General features: G+C 38.8%; 2 long non-coding RNA genes across 4 annotated transcripts; one reads left to right on the forward strand and one right to left on the reverse strand.

Moving 5' to 3' along the window:
* The first annotated feature begins 591 nt into the window (after positions 1–591).
* On the forward strand, positions 592–1701 carry LOC145435485 (uncharacterized). The gene is made up of 3 exons (XR_013913860.1): positions 592–696; positions 917–975; positions 1618–1701. It is a non-coding gene; the product is annotated as an uncharacterized LOC145435485 (long non-coding RNA).
* A 779-nt stretch (positions 1702–2480) lies between these two features.
* Positions 2481–14720, reverse strand: LOC145436611 (uncharacterized). 3 transcript variants are annotated; one of them, XR_013914336.1, is made up of 7 exons: positions 13647–14720; positions 12883–13117; positions 12742–12818; positions 8861–9126; positions 4869–5023; positions 4339–4490; positions 2481–2916 (listed from the first exon to the last, which is right to left on the reverse strand). It is a non-coding gene; the product is annotated as an uncharacterized LOC145436611 (long non-coding RNA). The 3 variants fall into 3 exon arrangements; XR_013914335.1 differs by having other exon boundaries at positions 4402–4490; positions 12748–12818; positions 13647–14718; XR_013914334.1 differs by having other exon boundaries at positions 4402–4490; positions 13647–14706.
* Positions 14721–21512: the final 6792 nt, after the last annotated feature.

Here is a 21512-nt window from a genome sequence, read left to right on the forward strand (position 1 = left end):
TAGCTCCAGCTCCGGCTCCGGCTGAATTTTATGTAGAGCTCCGGCTCCGGTTCCAGCTCCGGTCAAAATGCACGGCTCCGGGGCTCCGGCTCCGGGCTCCGGCTCCGGCTCCAAAGCCCTGCTTCGCAGGTTGTAACGTGATTCGCCGTGATCACAATATCCAAGATTCAAAGAGAATTGAGCCTTTCAGTGTATGAAAAATAATTCCTCATCTCTACGCATCGCAATCGATGGATGAGATATAATATATGCTCATGGTCATCCATTTCCGTTTGTCAGCGGAGAGGGTGTTGCTAAAATATAGGACAACCATTAGAATCGTCTTAGGCTTTGTTTAATATAATAATTGATATTCTTTGTTTCCCAAATTTATATGCGAGCATCCATACCGGAAAGTGACACATCGCCATTACTTTGAGAATAAGGACTATTTTCCGGCTAGGGTTGGATTTAACTTAGTTGCGGTGCTATGAAGTCGGAACATTGAGTGTCGCGTGTCAAATCTTGTTTTTGATTGCCTCGCGAGCTCAAATGTATAGGCCAGCATGATATTAGTGAGCTATAATTATATCGAATGCATACATCATTCAGCATTCAAAGATAATATGTCGTTCGCAAACTATATGGCGTTGGTTTTTCTGTTCCATCTCTACATAATGCTGACTTCATTTACTCATGATGCAATCTGCTTCGAAGGTCAGTATGGGATATTTACGTTCAAATTCAGATATTTCCGTATTTTCTCCGCTCTGTATTTATCGTCTATTCTGCAGGCATAACATTTTACTGTCGACTTTCAACGCAAATATTATTATCTCTATTTATTCGTCCTCTAATAAGTATTGGCTGCAGTAATGATCACATTTACATTGCACCTATGAATGATAATAAACTTAGTATTTCTTTCACTCTCCAGTTAACTTCTGTGGCAAGCGATACGCCAATGGACGTTGGATATCTGTTGGAAATTGTGAGGTTCGGGTAACATTTATTCGGGTTGCGATGTGCATTTAACGAAAACGAAGTCTACTAAAACCTGGACAAACCGATGGTTCCTTTGGTTTGCGATGTTTTCCTGGCACACATTGATGCATGATAGAGATTGCAATTTACGTCTACTCTCTGCTATCTCTTCACACCTTAGATTTCTATAAGATGGTGAATATAATACGACTTTGCGGACTCGTTGGGTAGCTTCTGTCTGGATTTCTATTGATGCATTGATCAATTACACAAGGGAATAATTTTAAAAGAAGATTTTGCTGACTTTGTTTTTGCACTTGATTTAGGCTAATTCTGGTGAGCTGATTCGAAAAATCCTGCTAATGGTCTACTTTTATTCAAGGTTGCTACTCGAACTGGAAAGTGAACACAAACACATGGCCTCACACGATGTCACAATATGTCACAAATCAATTGCAAATCAGTTAATAATTTAATTATCTAATTATTTACAGCCGTAATATGGCGTTAGAATTGTTGCTCCAAAATACTATTTTTCTCAAAACCTTCTTCGTTTCTCTTGTACGTATTTTTACCAATGTTATTCACTTTGAACATATTTTTATAATCTGAGGTTACCTTCTGAATACTAAATTTAGGAAGTCTTTTTCACAGCACCGGACAAAACATCAAGAGATTACGAGCAATTTGAAGCATATGGCTAAAGGGGAACTGAAAGTGCCGAGTAAGAGCTGCTAATAATTATAGCTACGCGTAAAAAGAATATATTTCGCGGTAGATGTGCCCAGTACCTGATATCAATGTATTACGTATCATATTGGAAAGTGCATGCGAGACATCCTCGTTCTGCAATGCTAATATTACATCCAAATATAAGTCGATGCTATATAGTTTCAAAGTTGCAATTTGCAGTATTTTATAATTAACTCTAGAAAGATGGTATGTTTATTCCGTTCTACATTGCGATGTTGCAAACACTGAGAACTTGCGTCATTTACGAATAACTTAGGAAATAATTCATTTTCAAGATTTCTAATCATAATGCAGCACAGAAGGCCCGCGACAGGTGATTAGTGCTGATGTAAGCTCACAATTATTGCATTTAGGACAGAGTTACTGCTTTTAGGATAGGGCTACCATATTTTGTGGTTAAATTCCGGAAACTATTCAGCGCCTACTCTCGGGTTTTACAATAAGATAAAGGAGATTGTCGGTCAATATCCCAGCAAACACAAAACTTATTAAAGATATTTTTTAAACATCTTCTATGAGTTCAAAAGATGTCCTTCAATTATGTGCAAAATATATACATTTGTCGACAGAAACGGATATATATAAGATGTCCTGTAGGACATCCTCAAAGATATCCTGATAAACATCCTCAAAGATATCCTGATAAACATCCTCAACGATATCCTATAATATATTTTTTGTACAGCTCGACCCTGTGTGACCCTGAACCCTGGTTGGCTAAACCTGCTTTATGCTGCACTTCACATATGAACGAATACGAATCGTCAGTTTTACAAATCATGTATGGCTTTTTGTTCTATATTATACCAGTTCAAAATACAAAAAATGCACTGGACTAGACATTGACGGAAAATTGCAATAAAAATGGATGAAGAATGAAGGTAAAATAACAGTCCAGACAACACACAGCATACGTTAACAAGAAGTAGACAGCAAGAGGTAGGCCTTGATTCAGAATGAAAACTAATCGCCAATTTTTAAAATCATTTATATGGCTTTCTGTTCTGTATGAAATCAGTACAAAACACGCCAAAAAAACTCGGATGAAGAAAATACACAAGCAAGAATTGGGCCTTGATACAGAACTTTGTAATGACTTCAGCAAATATTTCTGCATTAGCAATAGTCCATGTTATCGGTATCGGAATTTTCAGCCTCCTCGATAACAGTCTTGCTCCTGTTTTCTCCTTTATTGACATCCTATAACATAAATGAATTGATTACTTTGATTGATTATAGCAGTAGTGCAAAAGTAATTTATGTGTTTGGGTGCGAGTACCGTGGGACGGTCATGTGAAGTCACATTCATCCAGTGTTGGGATGACTCAAGTCCACTTTGTAAAAATGACTTGACTTGACTCGGCGCTTCAGAAATAAGGATTGACTCATGACTCGGAGCAAAATTCACAAGTCAATTTCAAGTCATCAAGAAAACAATGTCAATTAAATCATCCTATCTTATCTATGTTCGGGTTGTCCGCGTTACGTCGGTGTCACTTGTGAGAGCAATCAGTCATTCACTGATTGTACGAATCACTGACGCTCCATTATTACATCACAAATAAATCGACCAATAACTAAACGTTCACTGCTTACGTTGTAGTAGTAGTTGTAGATTAATCTAATAGCAACATATCTTTGTTTCTTAGACGGTTCAGTGCCTACATTGCACAGCGCTCACCTTTACCAACACTCTTATATGATTTAAATCGAACGAATTTAGTTTATGCCTTAATATTCTCACGGATGTGTAGATGGATAGTGCCTGTTGTAGCAAATAAATTTGTTCAACTTCTCGAGGCTTCATATTCGATCCTCTATATTGGCAATAAAACCAGACTGTTGCATGTGGACAGTTACTCGCGTATTTTATTAGCAGTTCTACGTGTGTGCGCGCGATGCAACACCTTTTTGCATGTATATTTAACTTTATATTCGCTATTTGATTCAAGATAAATGGCCAATTAATCTGTCCATCACCAGTTAGCAAAATGTAATGACTTTGCATCACCACTCATATTTCGAAAATTCAATTTGACTTGACTTGACTCGAGTCACCTCCAAAAACGAGCGACTTGACTCGACTCGAGTCAAAATGTGCAATGGCTCGTGACTCGAAGGTAGTGAATTGATCCCAACATGGCATTCATCCAAGGATACCGAACCGTCTTTTGTAAATCACGACGACCTTGGTGGTGTGTGACAGCCAAGTCAAACTTTACCATCTACTTCGACTTGATTATCGATTAAACTCTGCGCGCCAAATTTGGCTCAATTCCAACATATAGAAGCTAAGCCAGGCGCTGAGCCCTCCACGCGGTACAAATGCGACCAGTTGAGGATAAACTTGCTTCCCGTGTAGAAATGTGAATTGAAAGGAGTTTGAAATTGAGTGATCGATTATTCGCACAAAAGTTTTGCAGACATTGGTTCCACCGCTAAATCTTAGAAAGTGTTACGAGAGGATCAAAAATTTATGCAAGCTGGGCCGACAATCTTGACAAAATTAAATAATTACTAGAATTTTTTTTTGAATTACATTACGTCACAGTTTGGGAACCACAGGTATAGTGTTCTGAATATGAATGGTAGCGGCCCTGGAAGTAGCAACGATTCACTTACTGTCAAATAATATGATAAAGAACGCAGCTGTCACACAGACGTCAGATTCATAAACAAAATTACCTTGCAAGCTCCAATAACAGTTAGAAATCGTCCCACTTTACTTGTAATTGTTCGACTCTCGGCCGTAGGATGAGTCACTTTGCATGCTCCTTCAAAGAGAATATAAGTAGATCAGGGGCGGCATTACAAGACAATGCGGCAAATCGGAATCTCCGCCAGCGGTAACAATCTCTCTCGAATGTGATCACCACATAATGTCAAAATTGGTATTTCAAAACATTTCAGACTCAGCACGGAGTTGCGCAATCAACGCACTTGTTTGTGATTTCGCCATGTCGGCAATCTCAGTAGAAGATGACTTCAAACGAGGGCTTACAAGTCCGTGTGGTCAGCAACAATTTGAAATTTAGCTACAATGATATTTCACAAGAAGGGAAATCAAAATATCCTAACTCTGTAAAAATGCTCTCGAAGACATTGTTATTGAGGGTTTTGTAATCGCGATTGTAATATTAGTTACAACTTACGTTTAGTAGTCTTGTCAAGAGTAAAATTTTGAAAACTTTTTTTTTGTCCATTTTTGCTTCTTTGACCTTTCAGACTGAACCTTTGCAGCTATGCTTGTCATATTTCTGACCGTTGAGGCTAATTGTTCACCACGAAGTCCATTCAAAGCAGATACCTGTAATCAGGGTTGTAACTAAGTCACATGATTCCGAGTCACGAGTCAATCTTACTTTTGTGGTTTTGACTCGAGTCAAGTCGAGTCATTTTCAATTCCTCCCCGAGTCGAGTCCGAGTCCAAGTCACCGTTTAAAGGGTCAAGTCCGAGTCATAGTGTTATGACTCGAGTCCGAGTCCAAGTCACAGTATTGATTCTATTGAAGCCATGTTCAACTTATGTTTTCAATCATGCTTGGGTGATATCGAATTCCTTGCTTGCCAAACATGCTTATTTTGCCCCTATCAGAGTCTTGGTTTAGTTAGGCAGATAACCGACAGTTCCTGGCCTCATTTACCGATGCTACAGATAGACGAGACTGGCCGCCAATATGATAACTTTACTAATCTTGGAACTTTCAATCAAATATCTGTCTTGTCAGTCTGATAGCCTACATCACAAATACAAGCATTCAGTTTTTATTACGAGCACATCGACGACAGCTCACAAATAGCTTATAGAGAGCCAACGAATTCCCGTCTACAATAGAGAACCAATGAATTCACGTCTAGACACCAGCTGATAGAGTATCAACAGATGCATGTTTATGTAGTGTAGAGATGCAGTTTTTCTTTCACATTATCAGGTGGTTGACTAAAGTAAAAGGTCAACTTTCCTGCTCAACTCGCGAAATAGCCGCCGGAGCGTTACTTCAGTGCTGATTTACTGTATCTTAGTCGAATTTGCCCTACATTTACCAAAAATTCTCAAAAACAGGACAAAATCTCAAAAAGGAGGCTACTTCTTAAAATTGTTAGATTGCCTAAAAGAACTAAATTTGGCTCAATTCCAACCAGTAGAAAGCAATGCTATGAGCGCAAATTTTGGATTAATTACAAATAGAGACTTTCGAGACTATACCTCATGATATTGTTAGATTGTGCAAAAATATGATTCATAGCTAATTTGGCTCAATTCCAACTAGAAGAAGCGAAGTTATTAGAGTGGAATATTTTGGATATGAAAGGATAGTCGGCTTACTACTAGTATGTAATTATATAATAGAATATATAAAAATATAGAATATATTAAGAATTTCTCACTAAAAATACTCCACTCACTTCAAATCTAAAATTTTCTCCTCTCATATCATTGATTCTACTTTAGAAAATTAGGCCAGATTCAGTGTTCTTTTTATGCAACACACCAATTTTATCAAGTTGCTAACCACTATAATAAAAAAGAAGTTATTTTTGAACAGTCCTATTGTACAAACATCATATAACATTAGCCATTCATTATTACACACGTGCACAATGCACATAACTAACAAAAAAGCAAATGGACGGAGGGTATTGTGTTATTTCACAGACAGCAGATCAAATCAATAAGTTACACTTCAAAAATACTAAAGTGGAAAAGAGATCTTCGGATACGTTAAAACGGCACGGCGTTAGAATAAATCCACATCTGCTGAATACACGTTCCACTGGTGCACTAGATGCAGGAATTGACAAGCATTTTTAAACCACACTGAAGAGCATTGGATACTCATTCTTTCTAGTCGCCAAAAATTGCAAAGAATAATCGCCTGCAAATCTACACATGAGGTTGTCAGTCTCTTCCAAGTACTTGACCATCTGAGTCATTTCATTGGCTCTAATTGAACTTTACTTCGATTGTTTGCTTGTATAATTGAAAAGTCTTGAGTACTTTGATTGCAGAGGATCTGTTATCACTTCATCACTGGATGATTTTGTACAATGCATTGCTACTATGTACCTATTGTATGTCGTTTTTCCGGCGGCACGTCCGATATCAGACGAGTGCAAATAGTGCAAATGGTGACAAATAGCGATGTAGGCAGAATTCGTCAGATGCGTTGATCTAACCATTACGATTCGAAAATTTCTTCATCTTCAAGTCATATAAAATAAGCCGAGTCAATGACTTGAGTCGAGTCATGCGTAATGACTCGAGTACAAGTCGAGTCAATCCAAATATTGACTCGAGTCGAGTCGAGTCATTTTCCCATTTCAAGAAAATGACTCGAGTCAAGACGAGTCACCAAAAAATCGTGACTCGAGTCTGACTCGAGTCATTACAAATCTGCCTGTAATACAAAATACAATACATAGTGGTGTGTGCCAGAATGAAAAATCACTAGACCAGTTCAGTTTATTATTAAATTTCAGGTACTCAATTTCGCCCAGCACAAACAATGTTACCATAGTGTCCTATATGGTGTGGACACTGCATTTGGGGTAGGCTACGTCATACTTTCCATTGGAACAAAGGCAACTTTACGGCCATTTTGACCGGCTTTTCGAGTGCAAAATCCGATAAAACGTGTGTCAATGGAAAGCTGCTGATATAATAATCACGTAAATATAAATTTTATTCTGTTCATGCCGGCCCTGGCATCCCTAAAATCAGCCAGCCTAAAAATCAGTAAATGGTTTTAAAATAATAGCGCGGGGTTTCGATATTTTTCGAATTCACTAATATAGCATCAATTCATTATGGTTAAGTACATCCGTAAATGACGATTATACAATCTTCTCGTGCTGACGATTATATGCGCATGATCAGTTTGACGAGTCCGGAAGTGGTGTTAATTAGCGACTCTCTGATCTGTCGTGAATAAATAAATACCATCGCATATCAACGCGTCGAACAACTAAATACCGTAGGCGCGCTGATCAACGTCCTTTTGAAATGACCGTACTGATGCTAATATTCAGTCGCAAATCAATAAGTCGTATTTTCAGTGTTGCGCGAAGCTAATTAGGAAGAGGCGTGTTGCCAAATAGCGAGATTCATCAGTGCACAAGGCAACGCGACGCCCCACCACCCCGCAACTCGTCGCCTATGACTGTACAGTACATATATCATTCAATAGAACACCGGCATCTCAATTCGCCCAAAACGACGACACATGTTTACTAGATGTTCGGCAACTAGAATTTTTTCAAATGTGCGACTAGAATTGGAACTACTCAATTTTGAAAATCCGCAACTAGAACTACAACTACCCAAGAAACCGTTAGTTGGTTGACTTTCAACCAACTAAATGGTTAGTTTGTACAAGTCTCTAAATACGGAAATGACTCGACTCGTGTCAATCTGTGTATTGACGCAACTTGGACTCGAGTCATTGCGCATGACTCGAACGAACCAAGTCATATGACTCGGGACAAAGACGGCCAGGACCGATATTTCATCGTAATTTCGAAGAATATTAAAGTAACCTCCCTGTTGGGATTTCGTCTATTTGTAGTAGTACTTGAAAATGCGATCAGAAACTGCTAAAAGTGAGGAAAACTACTATATTATAAATGCGAACCATTCAATATCGCCAAACAGAGTTATAAAAAGTGAGTTTAACAAGATTTTAGCTGGAAACTGAGCAGTCAACACATTGACTTGGACTCGAGTCATAATACCATGACTCGGACTCGTCTCTCTGATCGATGACTTGGACTTGACTCGGTGGCGAGTTGAAAATGACTCGACTTGAATCTGCGTAATGTGACAATGGCAACAAAGAAGGTTTAAACTAAATGAAAAGAGTGACTTATTGTGATTTTAATTGTTACGACATACTTTGCTACATTGGCTTTATGTTGAACATGGATTGCGCATGCGAGCTTGCGAGGGACGTAGGCTGCGTAACCGCGGTATATTTCCGTTCCGGCCCAGTTTATAAGCTTACGGTTTAATTTTCAAAAGTAGGTTTTGTGTTTTGAATTTCGAGAAATGGACACGTGGGCCGCTCAGAATGGTTTGCGGGCCGCACTTTGGCCAGGTCTGAGTTAGATAGTCCGGCAAAGTTTGCTCTAATCAACAAAATCATACCAGTTCAGACTTCTTGCAATCGCAGTTAATCAAGTTCTTTTCCAGTTGTTCCAGATGAGATAAGGTTTGACAGGGGTCTTCAATAAGATCTTCCAGCAAGATTGGGGTTGTGGTACTGTGTTTTTTTGAATCGGTGATGATGTGACCTTTACTGAGATCCATCATCTGGTTCATCTCTAACTTCAATTCTTTGATGTCTTTACGCATCAAAGAAATTGAGTGGTCACTGTATGCAGATGTTGGAGTTGATGGTGTGCACGGAGCAGCTAAAAATTATTTGAATTTAAGAAAGCTGGATTAATCATATGGCCAGGGTTGTAACCAAGTCACATGGTTCCGAGTCACGAGTCAATCTGACTTTTGTGGTTTTGACTCGAGTCGAGTCGAGTCATTTTCAATCCATCACCGACTCGAGTCCGAGTCCAAGTCACCGTTTTAAGGGTCAAGTCCGAGTCATAGTGTTATGACTCGAGTCGAGTCCAAGTCACAGTATTGAAGTCATGTTCAACTTATGTTTTCAATCCTGCTTGGGTGATATCGAATTCCTTGCTTGCCAAACATGCTTATTTTGTCCCTATCATAGTCTTGGCACATGTTTATTTAGGCAGATAACGGACAGTTCCTGGCCTCATTTACCGATGCTACAGATAGACGAGACAGGCCGCCAATACTATAACTTTACTAATCTTAGAACTTTAAATCAAATATCTGTCAGTCTGATATATCACAAATGCAAGCACTCAGTTTTTATTACTAGCACATCGACGACCGCTCACAAATAGCTTATAGAGAATTAACGAATTCACGTCTACATACTATCTGATAGAGAACCTACGAATTCACGTCTAGATACAAGCTGGTAGAGAATCAACAAATAAACGTTTATGTAGAGGTACGGTTTTGCTTTCACATTAAATCAGGTGGTTGACCAGAAAAATGTCAACTTTCCTGCTCAGCTCCCGAAGTAGTCGCCGGAGCGTTACTTTAGTGCTGATTTACTGTTATCTTAGTCGAATTTTCCCTACATTTACCAAAAATTCTCAAAAATGAGGGCAGAATCTTAAAAAAGAGGCTACTTCTTAAAATTGTTAGATTATCTGAAAGAACTTAAATTTGGCTCAATTCCAACCAGTAGAAAGCAATGCTAAGAGAAAATATTTTGAATTAATTACAAAGAGACTTTCGAATTTTACCGGCTACCTCATGATATTGTTAGATTGTGTAAAAGTATGATTCATAGCAAATTTGGCTCAATTCCAACTAGAAGAAGCGAAGTTATTAGAGTGGAATATTTTGAATATGAAAAAATAGTCGACTTACTACTAGTATGTAATTATATTATATCACATATGAAATCATTTCTCACTAAAAATACTCCATGTATTTTCAAATCCAATATTTTCTCCTCTCATATCATTGATTCCACTATTTAAAATTAAGCCAGATTCAGTGTTCTTTTTATGCAACGTAACAATTTTATCAAGTAGCCACCATGTAGAAGAAAAAAGAAGTTATTTTTGATCGGCCCTATTGTACAAACATCACACAACATTAGCCAATCATTATTACTCACGTGCGCAATGCAGATATCTAACAAAACGTCAAATGGACGGAGGGTATTGTGTGTTTATGCAGACAGCAGATCAAATCAATGAGTTATACTTGTAAATACTAAAGTGGAAAGGAGATTCTCATATATGTTGAGGCGGCATGGCCTTGGATTAATCCACATCCACTGGATACACGTTCCACTGGTGCATTAGATGCAGGAATTGAAAAGCAATTTTGAACCACACTGAAGAGCATTAGACACTCATCCATTCTAGTCGCCCAAAAATACAAAGAATCATCGCCTTCAAATCTACACATGAGCTTATCAGTCTCTTCCAAGTAGGCTACTTGACCATCTGAGTCATTTCATTGGCTCTAATTAGACTTTGCTTCGATTGTTTGCTTGTATAATTGAAAAGTCTTGAGTACTATTACCTCTTCACCACGGGATAATTTTGTACAATGCATTGCTCTTTGCTACTATGTACCATTGTCTTTTGTTTTTACGGCGGCATATCTGATATCAGACGAGTGCAACGAAAGCAGTGGTGACAAATAGCGATGTCGACAGAATTCGTCACATGCGTTGATCTAACCATTGTAATTCCCAAATTTCTTCACCTTCAAGTCATATAAAATAAGCCGAGTCAATGACTTGAGTCGAGTCATGCGTAATGACTCGAGTACAAGTCGAGTCAATCCAAATATTGACTCGAGTCGAGTCGAGTCATTTTCCAATTTCAAGTAAATGACTCGAGTCAAGTCGAGTCACAAAAAAATCGTGACTCGAGTCTGACTCGAGTCGAGTCATGACTCGAGTCATTACAACCCTGCATATGGCTAATTCCATTATAATTTAACAGGGGCTGTAATGCATACCCTCAGAATTGTCCAATATTTACAAATGTTATTCTTTTTTGAATTCCAAATTTATTAAAAAAAAAAAAATTGAAAAATTTTCAGCGGTTCAAAAGATATTGCGATTTAAAATCCTCTCGTCACTAGGTGGCGCTACTTTCAAAATTCTTTGAAATCGATATTTTTCGCTTAAATGATGGTAGAGAACCAATTAAAATGTCCAATTAACCAATTCTGGGGCCAAGAAATTCAATAAAACCAACTGTTTCGCTCTAAACTCAATGAAAAAAAAGTTACGGATGAAAAAAAAATGGGGGGGACGGGCTTGAAAATGTCTGTGGGATACGGCCTACACAAAAAAATTATTGTGAAATGTGCTTTTAAGGAGTATGGTTGATAAAAAGCTTGATTTTAAATTTAATATTTATTCCACCATGAAATATGCATTACATAAAAATTTCATGGTCCTAACCCATATCCCTGCTCACCGTAAATACTATTATCACCAGTCAAATATATGAATAAATTTATTCGTTTTGTTTTCGAAATTTTTCAAGTAGAATCCGTGCTGAACCACCGCATCAACAATAATAGAAGCAAGTAACAAAAGACATATTTACAATTGATCTTGAAATGTGGCAAGTCGACGATCCAAAATGCATGCCAAACACGAAACAATAAATATGTTGAAAATGCATTTTGTCTCTTAGTATTGTCAAAAGTCAAAAATCCGAACATATTTATTGTTTCGTGTTTGGCATGCATTTTGGATCGTCGACTTGCCACATTTCAAGATCAATTGTAAATATGTCTTTTGTTACTTGCTTCTATTATTGTTGATGCGGTGGTTCAGCACGGATTCTACTTGAAAAATTTCAAAATCCGATACAAATAAATTTAATCAAATATTTGACTGGTGATAATAGTATTTACGGTGAGCAGGGATATGGGTTGGGACCATGAAATTTTCATGTAATGCATATTTCATGGTGGAATAAATATTAAATTTAAAATCAAGCTTTTTATCAACCATACTCCTTAAAAGCACATTTCACAACAATTTTTTTTGTGTAGGCCGTATCCCACAGACATTTTCAAGCCCGTCCCCCCCCCCCCATTTTTTTTCATCCGTAACTTTTTTTTCATTGAGTTTAGGGCGAAACAGTTGGTTTTATTGAATTCCTTGGCCCCAGAATTGGTTCATTGGACATTTTAATTGGTTCTCTACCATCATTTAAGCGAAAAATATCGATTTCAAAGATTTTTGAAAGTAGCGCCACCTAGTGACGAGAGGATTTTAAATCGCAATATCTTTTGAACCGCTGAACATTTTTCAATTTTTTTTTTTTAATAAACTTGGAATTCAAAAAAGAACAACATATATAAATATTGGACAATTCTGAGAGTATGCATTACAAATCTCAAAAAATTTGCTAAATTATAATGGAATTAGCCATATGTGATAATCTTACCATTACTTTGTGATCTAGGCCTCGTTGTTGACAGTCAGAATTTTCCAGTTCAACATTGCTTACAAATGAAGGAGCGTCTAGAAAACAGAACGACGCTATAACTCAAATTCGAGAATGGATCAAAGTGTTATAGGAGCTTACTGCATGGGTTAGTTCCCTGCAACTGGCCGCTACATTCAATGTTGGAATCGTGCTGTTCTTGAACACTCTCCGCATGATGGCAAACTTGCATTGCAAGCATCATTGAAAACAGCACCCTTGCTTGTCACACTTTTATTGCCAGAATCAGGAGATGGCCGCATTCTTAGAATTGGTATTAGCATACCTTGTGTCTGAATACTTGGATTACTTTTCTTCTTTGAAGGAAACGCATCATCTACAAAGTATGAAAATTTATATATGAATATTCTGTGTACAACATATTAGGCAGAATAACAAGAGTATATACCGATACCTTGATCATCATTTGAAACAGAATTATTCTAAAATTTTTTGGGACGTCTTTGTTTAGACTGTTGTCGTTCTTCATCTTCAGACAATGAAGAGGGGGGCAAGCTACTATTGTCCACAACTTCCTTCATGTCACTATAAGCCTTCTCCCATACATCTAATACAGATGAATAATATAGTTGGCAAGGTCCCAGATTTGTAAAAACTACTAGATTTTTAGTAAGCGCAACTATAGAATTACTCAAATTTAAAACTCGCAACTAACGACAGGCGCTCTCTAGTTGTTTGGAAACTATTACGGTAGTATTTTTCCAAATGTGCATCTAGAACTAGAACTACGGTACTGAAAAAACCGTTCGTTAGTTGTCCGTCAACTAACTAAATAAGCAGTCTGTACGAGTCTGCAATGATACTTGGTATAGGCAAACCTTCACAAATTATGAGTTTATACTTACTGGATGAGCATTCGATCCAGATTTTCCACAGAGACCAATTGCCCTTGTCATGTTTTCGTGGCTTCTTGTTTTTCGCCTCATTAGTGGCATTCTTTGCTTTCGTCTGTGCTTCCACTGTCATATTATATATCTGAGAACTACCAAGTCTTGGCTGAGCCCACAAGCGCCACACTACACTATTATAAACAAAAGTACAAAAACATTCAATCACAATGGATGATTTGAGTGACCACCATCTGATGATATTATATAATCCAGTACTGTCACAATAGCTTATGATATTCGCAAAAGTGCAAACCAAGTTCTATATACTTTGTGACATTATACCAACACCATATACCTATGTTTCATATTAAGCATATATAAATTACCATGTACAGTTCAGTTTTCAGTAATCCTCTGAAGGAATATGGTTAGTTGAGCCTCAAAATACCACGATTAATTCCAGAACGCAACTAAACCAAACATTCAACTGTAGCTGCAAGCCGCCATTACGAGAGCGCTTTATCTGCCAGAAATATATTTCGCGCCGAGACTTTTGTTCGCGTGGGAGAAATGGCCTCTCGTTTACACTCCGGATCAGGAGCCGGAGTCGTAGCAGGATTTCAGCGATACAGTACAGCCGGACTGGATGCGGATTCTGAATTTGTTTCGACAGTCGGATTTCAGCAAGATAATCTTAAATACTATATCATGATTTTGGCAGAAGTTTTTTGGACGCAGAACTGGAAATTCTTCAGCCGGATTTTTCGGACTTTCAAATTGCTACCTAGAGCCGGGCTAATATGATATTGAAGTTTAGCCTACAAAATCGCAAGAAACAGCGTGGCACCAGGTGGAACATTCGGTAGTGACACTATAGGTGACTAAATCGCCCTATAAGAGTAAAAATTCATTATAATCTACTGTACATTTATAAACGCCACTCTACCGTAATAGGAAGCAATAATCGAATTTGATATTCCTCACAAATATATTTTCAGCATTAGACAAAATTTAGCCAAGAAAAGTTGTGCTTCAGCACAAGGTATGCACAATAAAAAGATATATTCAAGTTGTGCTTTAGCACAAGGTATGCACAAGATATGATTTTGCCATGACTGGACAGGAAAAAGATATATTTAAGTTGTGCTTCAGCACAAGGTATGCACAAGATATGATTTGAACATGACTGGATAAGAAAAAGATATATTTAAGTTGTGCTTCAGCACAAGGTATGCACAAAAGATATGATTTGAACATGACTGGACAATAAAAAGATATATTTAAGTTGTACTACAGCACAAGGTATGCACAAGATATGATTTGAACATGAGCGGACAAGAAAAAGATATCCTGACAAGTTCAAAAGATATCTAGTGTTTGCTGGGATGACGTCAAATTAACAAAGCTTTGCTTATCGACTGTATACAGGAGTGAAGAGTAACATAGGTCTCTAATGTAAGGTCTGGTGATTGCAACAGATTTCTTCCTGGGCTGCCGTGTGTTAGACAGCCCGGTTATACTGTTACAGGTAGGTGCGGTTATCTGGATGTGTGTCGGAACCAGGTCCGAAGCAACATTTTTTTCAGTCCCCTTCCGCCCCCCAAATAAAACACTGATATTGCGCCCACCATAGGTTAATCAATGGAACTTCTTGGGGGCGTACCGTTTGCATCTGGTGGTTACATTTTGTGAATGAATTCTGTAAATAATATTGGTTCTTCCGTATATTACTATAAAGCGCACCACAATGCTGCACATCAGGGGTGGTGTGAATGTATGGCCCTCGTTCACGTTATGTGTTTGTTTTCTTTGTTTTGGGGTATTCATGGTGTTTGTCGACTACTATGGTCATTTACCAGGCCGATATTCTCCTGCCGACTTATAGCACGACCCACCTCTAGGCTTTTGTAAGACACCGCTGACGCGGACGAGGTGGCGAGGAGGAGCCTAAGTAAACCTCCAACACTTATATATCTGACTTCGGAAGTCGACCTCGGTCGGACTCGAAACCGCACCCATTGGTGTTGCAGCCGCGGATTATACCACTGCGCTATCTCGCCACTCACGCTGTAATTTGTTGGTTCGCGTTCGCAAATGAATCTTGGTGGGTTCTGCACTTTGAACACCCTTTTCATGTTTTATAATTTTCCACGTCGTTATAACATCTTTGCTTGAAATTCTTCGCATTCGCATTCTCCGCGAGGCGCTGGCACCGTGAAAAGAAATTCCACTCTAAACGAGAAGGCACCTTGCAAATTATTTTGCTAGGAATATTAGGCTTTCCGTTTGTGAAACTTCAGTAACTCTCTGCAGTGAGCTTTGCCCGCAATCACACAATAGCATGAACGAAACACACTTGTAGGAAGTCAGCGAATTGTGCCTAGTCAACCAGTCAATTATTTACATGAAGGAAATTGATATAAAGAATGCATCGATGTCAAGTGTAAAAAATCTATTAGGCGTAAGGAATCCATCTTGATTTCATCACATGCTTGTATCATAAAAACTACATCCGTCCGATTGGGGTGTTGGTTAGCCTACTGCATAGCTTGTTTTTTGAGATAATATCTGGCGCAAGTATAGAAAACGGTGTTTCACGCTAGCCAAGTCCTCGACGAACTTGTTGGCTAAGCGACGGAAGATATTGATTTTGTGGAATTATTCTAACATTTGATTGTTCCAGTAGATACAATAGGTGACGTTTAAAAGTCAGCATGTACCATTGCAGTGGTTCTCAAACTTTTTTGGACACGCTCCCCTATGTGCTAGTGAAAAATTTCGCGCCCCCCTTGTCCTATCACAAAATGCAACGAGAATGCTTGCAATCACAGCGGATAGTTTTATGGCTTGGGAGGTTATGACTATAGATGGGATAGTGCTGAAATATGAAATTCGGACTATAAAGGCACCCCCTTAAGATGCTTTCACGCCCCCAAGTTTGAGAACCACTGTGTTACAGTATTGTGGCGTTATATGGTTTGAGTCGTTGCTCGTTATCATGTACATTAATATATTACTTAACGGAAATTTAGAGTTCGAATTAGCAATATGACGTCACGTGGCGTCATAGGCTCACGTTCGCGTTCACACAGAATCATTCAAAAAGGTTAGCGTTCACACATACCAGTACCTTTCAGAGGTTTTCAACATCCCTATGCACATCCGGTGGTTTCCTACTAGGGATGGTGTGAACGTGAGGTTCACGTTCGCGTTCTGTGTGTGAACCTCGGAAATTTAGAGGTTCGCGTTCACAACAGAACCTTGGTAGGTTCTGCACTGTGAACCTTTTTCATATATTACAATTTTCACTTCATTATAACATCTTTGGTTCATATTAATTGCATTTCAACTGCGGGCCACTCTATGCATGGCGCTGGCAGCATTAAAAATTAACACTATAAACGAGCATGCACCTTGACAATCTCAAAAGTTTTACTTGCTTTGTAACAAATGTTTGCTCGAAATATTCAGCTTTCCGTTTGTGAATATTTAAGTGTCTCTCTGCTGTGAGTTTGACTTGCGATCTCACAACATCACGAGCGAAATACGTAGTCAGCGAATGATGCCTATATTCAACCAATCAATGACATTGATATCGTTTTCTGATGCAAAAAAGCTAGCAGGGGTACGGGGCAATTTTGACTTCATATCTTTACTGCATCACGAGAACCAAATCCTTGTGATTGAGGTGTTGTCTACTGCTGTAAAACTTGTTAATGGGGTAATATCGGTAGCAAGTATAGAAACCAGTTTTACACTCTGCTCAATATCAATGTAGCGATAGGCTACTCAGACGCCGAATACATTGTCCGGTCTGGCCTAGACCGTTAAGGCGTAAGCTTATATTCCCTGGTAAGTCCTCGACGAAATTGTTGGCAAAGCGACGGAAGATATTGATTTTATAGGAGTATTATATCCTTTGATTGCCTCAGTTGAAACATTTAGTGACGTTTAAAACGCCAACATGTACTTCAGCATTGTGACATGATGTGGCCCGAGTCGTCGCTAGGTATCGTGTACGTTAATATAGGCTATCACTTCATTGAAAGATAGGGTTGGAATTAGCAATATGACGTCACGTGACGTCATGAGGTTCACGTTCGTGTTCACACAGAACCTTTCAAAAAGGTTCGCGTTCACACGAACCTGAACCTTTCAGAGGTTCACACCATCCCTATTTCCTACCTTTTCCCGTCGAAACCTCATTTCTAAATTGGAAATGTTTTGTGACCCAGCTCAGAAATTGATAACCTCATTTTAAAATTCTAAAATAGAAGAAGTTGGACGCTTGTCTGGTAACCAGTGAATTAAAACAATGCATTTTAAATTCAATAAACCAGGGGTTCTAAAACAGTGGGCCACAGGATCATTTTTAGGGGGACAACAGAGCTATTTGGAAAATTGCAGAAATAGTGAAAGCTAAGTTAATGGAAGTTAATGCTGAAGTAACCAAGTATTCCAGTTTGATCATGTATGTCGTACGCCTTTGAAAAGAATGTGCATATGCAATTGTGCAATATTTGATGTAGATTTACTGAAGTTTGCATGAAAAAGTGACAAAATAAATATATTTCAATTATTATTCAATGCAAACCATTGTTAGTTCTACTGTTCCCTTTCAGATACCAGTCCAAAATGTGAGGTCGAAACGCAGCAACTGCCTAACTGCCTAATTGTAAATGAGCTTATAACAATTAAACATGGAAGCGGCATTTATGAGTGACGTGGTTTCAATTTCGAATACCAATCTTCCAGGCCAATGGTGGCCAACCTGCGGCCGTGGAAGGAAATCTCTGCGGCCGTGGACGCCTAATTCATTAGTATGTCGTATGCATTAGTCGTCGTGGGTATGGGCAATTCCGGCATCCCACCAATCAGGCCTACGGGGAAGAGATCTAGTCGTAAAGCATTGGGATTCGTACCTAACCAAATTCCGTTTTCTTATATTTGACCACGAGAATTCCAAATGGACCCACTACAGAAGTCACATATACTGCGCCTTAAAATGGGCAGTTTATTTTCTGTTCCGCTGCCTTTGGCAGCTCAACACGATGGCAACATTTTTGACCGCCTTCGGCGCGCGTAACTTATGTAGGTGGTACGCGAGTACTGCATAAAACCTCGAAATGGTACGTGGAGTGGAGTAAAGGTTGGGAACCACTGCCATAGTATATGCGACCAGAAGAATAAATGATGCCCCCGATATAGAAATACCAATTGGGAATCGTGAGCTCCTCACGAAAGAAATATGTTTCTGGTACGTTTGGGTGATCCACTATCTGTCCACCAGAGTTGGATCAATTACATTATTTCAGTTCAATTACAATTACAATTACAATTACTTTCATGAATGTTTCAATTACATTACAATTACAATTACTTCATGCTAAAAATATCAAATTACAATTACAATTACAATTACTCCTTGCATGCTTCAATTACATTACAATTACAATTACAATTGCTGCTGTTGAACATGTAATTGAATAATCATAAATTCAACCGTGCTCCTTGACAACCGTAGCGTCGTATTTAACAACAATTCAAGTCTAGTTCAGATTGTGTGGTAATAAATGCGTTTATGTGCGTTAGGGTTGTTCAGAATTGACCGACTTTCAAAAAGTCCAGGTTTTCAGTCCGATTCCCATGCCTTATACCTTAAAAACATATTCTAGCTACTTTTTTTTGTAACTCGTCCCCTGCATCCGTGTGCACATTGAGCTGGAAGAATAGCAGCTGAAAATAGGGGATTCCCCTAAAATCTGAGTGTCACGATTTTGCCTAGCCTAGTTAAAGTGACATATAACATGGATTTATGCCGCTGTTGCGGTTTGGAGTGCTACGAAACCCCACTATATAAGGCATTCCTAGTTCAGGATATCATTTCCATGTCCCACACTGCCTTAGAACTGCTCAAAACTACCTAAAACTGATAGTCATTTTGTTGGATCACATATCCTACACCCCTCAAACCTACCAGGCACTGTTCATCAATTTCATGGATCCCCATGTGCAAGAATACAACTGTAAATGTAACATCCACTCACATCCACATAATAAACATCACAGGAAACGAAAAAATAAGGCAAAGAAAGAGATCAACTTGGCAAAATATTCCATAAATCAGGTGGATGAAATGGTTGCTTTCGAGAAATCTGCATATCTGTTCCGGTGATCTTCCACAGCTTGTAGGAGGCTCGCTCGCTGTTTTTTGTCATCCGTTATGAACGCAGCATAGTCGGTATTCAATTTTACCATACGCTCTGCTGCATCATTAACTACTTCAACAGTATTCACAAATTCTTGAGTAGTGACGAAATCCGGATCAGTTACCATTCCGAAACTGGAAGACTCAATCAATCATGTTCCACATGTATAGCATCAAATAGAAACCACGATTCTGGCCCAATCAAATCGACCATACTCATTGACTCAGAGACAGAGTCAGAGATCAGACTGAGAGGCATACCTCTGCGAAATTTTTCAGGGATTGGCATTTTCAGCAATTTAGCAGCCATCGCTTCCTTCAGTTTGTCAGGAATCTTTGGATTAGCCGAGAACATGGTAAATACCACCATTTCCTCAGTTAGATACCAATGATGTTTTCGCAATTTCTTGTATGCCACATCAGCAACAGTGAGATCGCATAATGAAAAGTTTTTCATGTCATGAAGGAATTTGAGATCATTCCAAGGTGCGTCGCATGCAATACCAGTTTTCAACCAAGCTGGAACATAAAACAAAGCAATGAATGTATTGATTCGTTCCAACTTTTCAATGAACTCTTCAGAATAGTCCCTTTGCTCACTCCACATGGACATTTTTTGACAGTACAGGACTTGACTCATCCATCTAGCGCTATGAGTAGCGCTTGCGAAAACGATGATTAACATATTTGTCATCCAAAATCGCCAAGGTGCCTGTTGCATATTCTCTGTAGTCATCTCTTATCAAGACTTCTTTCTGCTTTCCATCATTGGGTTTCATCAGTGGAATTATTTCTTGCTTTGCTTCATCAGCTTTCATCGCCAACCAGCTGCGCACAATAAACTTCAGCGTTTTATAGCTTCTTGATTTATCAATATGTTTCCACTTCTTCTTGAAGGTATTAAAATCCGTGTTTTCAGGGCCTGTGGTTGTCGATCCAAACAAACACTTCCAAACCTCTCGAATGACCGGTTCATAAATATGATGGCGACAGGCATTGTAGAAAACTTTCCTGTTAATCAATTCTTCAAGTAACTGAACCGCACCTTTGTTTTAACCAGTGTTTGAGGATGTTGTGTCAAACACAAGAGCTGTAACAGATTTTGTTCAATTTCAAAGTTCCAGCAGTTCAAATGATGCATCAGCCTGTGCTTTTCCTGTAGCACTTTCCAGAGTTTGAATGCCAAGAAGTTTCCCTTTCTTAAATGCGTCGGAATACGCAGACGATGCGAGCACTGCCAAGGCCTCAAATTGATATCCTAGACGACTCTTAGTGAGCTTTCCATCCCAGTGCAATGCAATGTGCTCTGGTGGTTTGGTGGATATTTTTTCAAAGATAGATTCGGAAATTTTCAAACGATTTGCAATGCGTCGTCGATAGGTCCCAGATCTTGAGAGATGGAAGTCATTAGGGTTGCCATCGCAAGCTTTAATCAGTGCTGCAGTTATCATGGTAGCGGCATTATCACTGACTTTCAAGCGATCGAAAACCTGGCATAGGTCTTCGTCGCTGAATAGGTTTACAGGAAGGAGCTTTTAGAGTCACAAATTTAGCGGAATGACCAGATGTTGACTGTGCAAGTTCAAAATCAGTGCTGTGAGAAGTGTCAGATACCTGTGAAGATATAGATGAGCTCTCTGTAAATTCACCTTCGCTACTTGATGCTGGTGCAG

This window comes from Botryllus schlosseri, chromosome 3 (genome assembly GCF_051294905.1).
Source record: "Botryllus schlosseri isolate E-star chromosome 3, Bs_hap1, whole genome shotgun sequence".
NCBI lineage: Eukaryota > Metazoa > Chordata > Ascidiacea > Stolidobranchia > Styelidae > Botryllus > Botryllus schlosseri.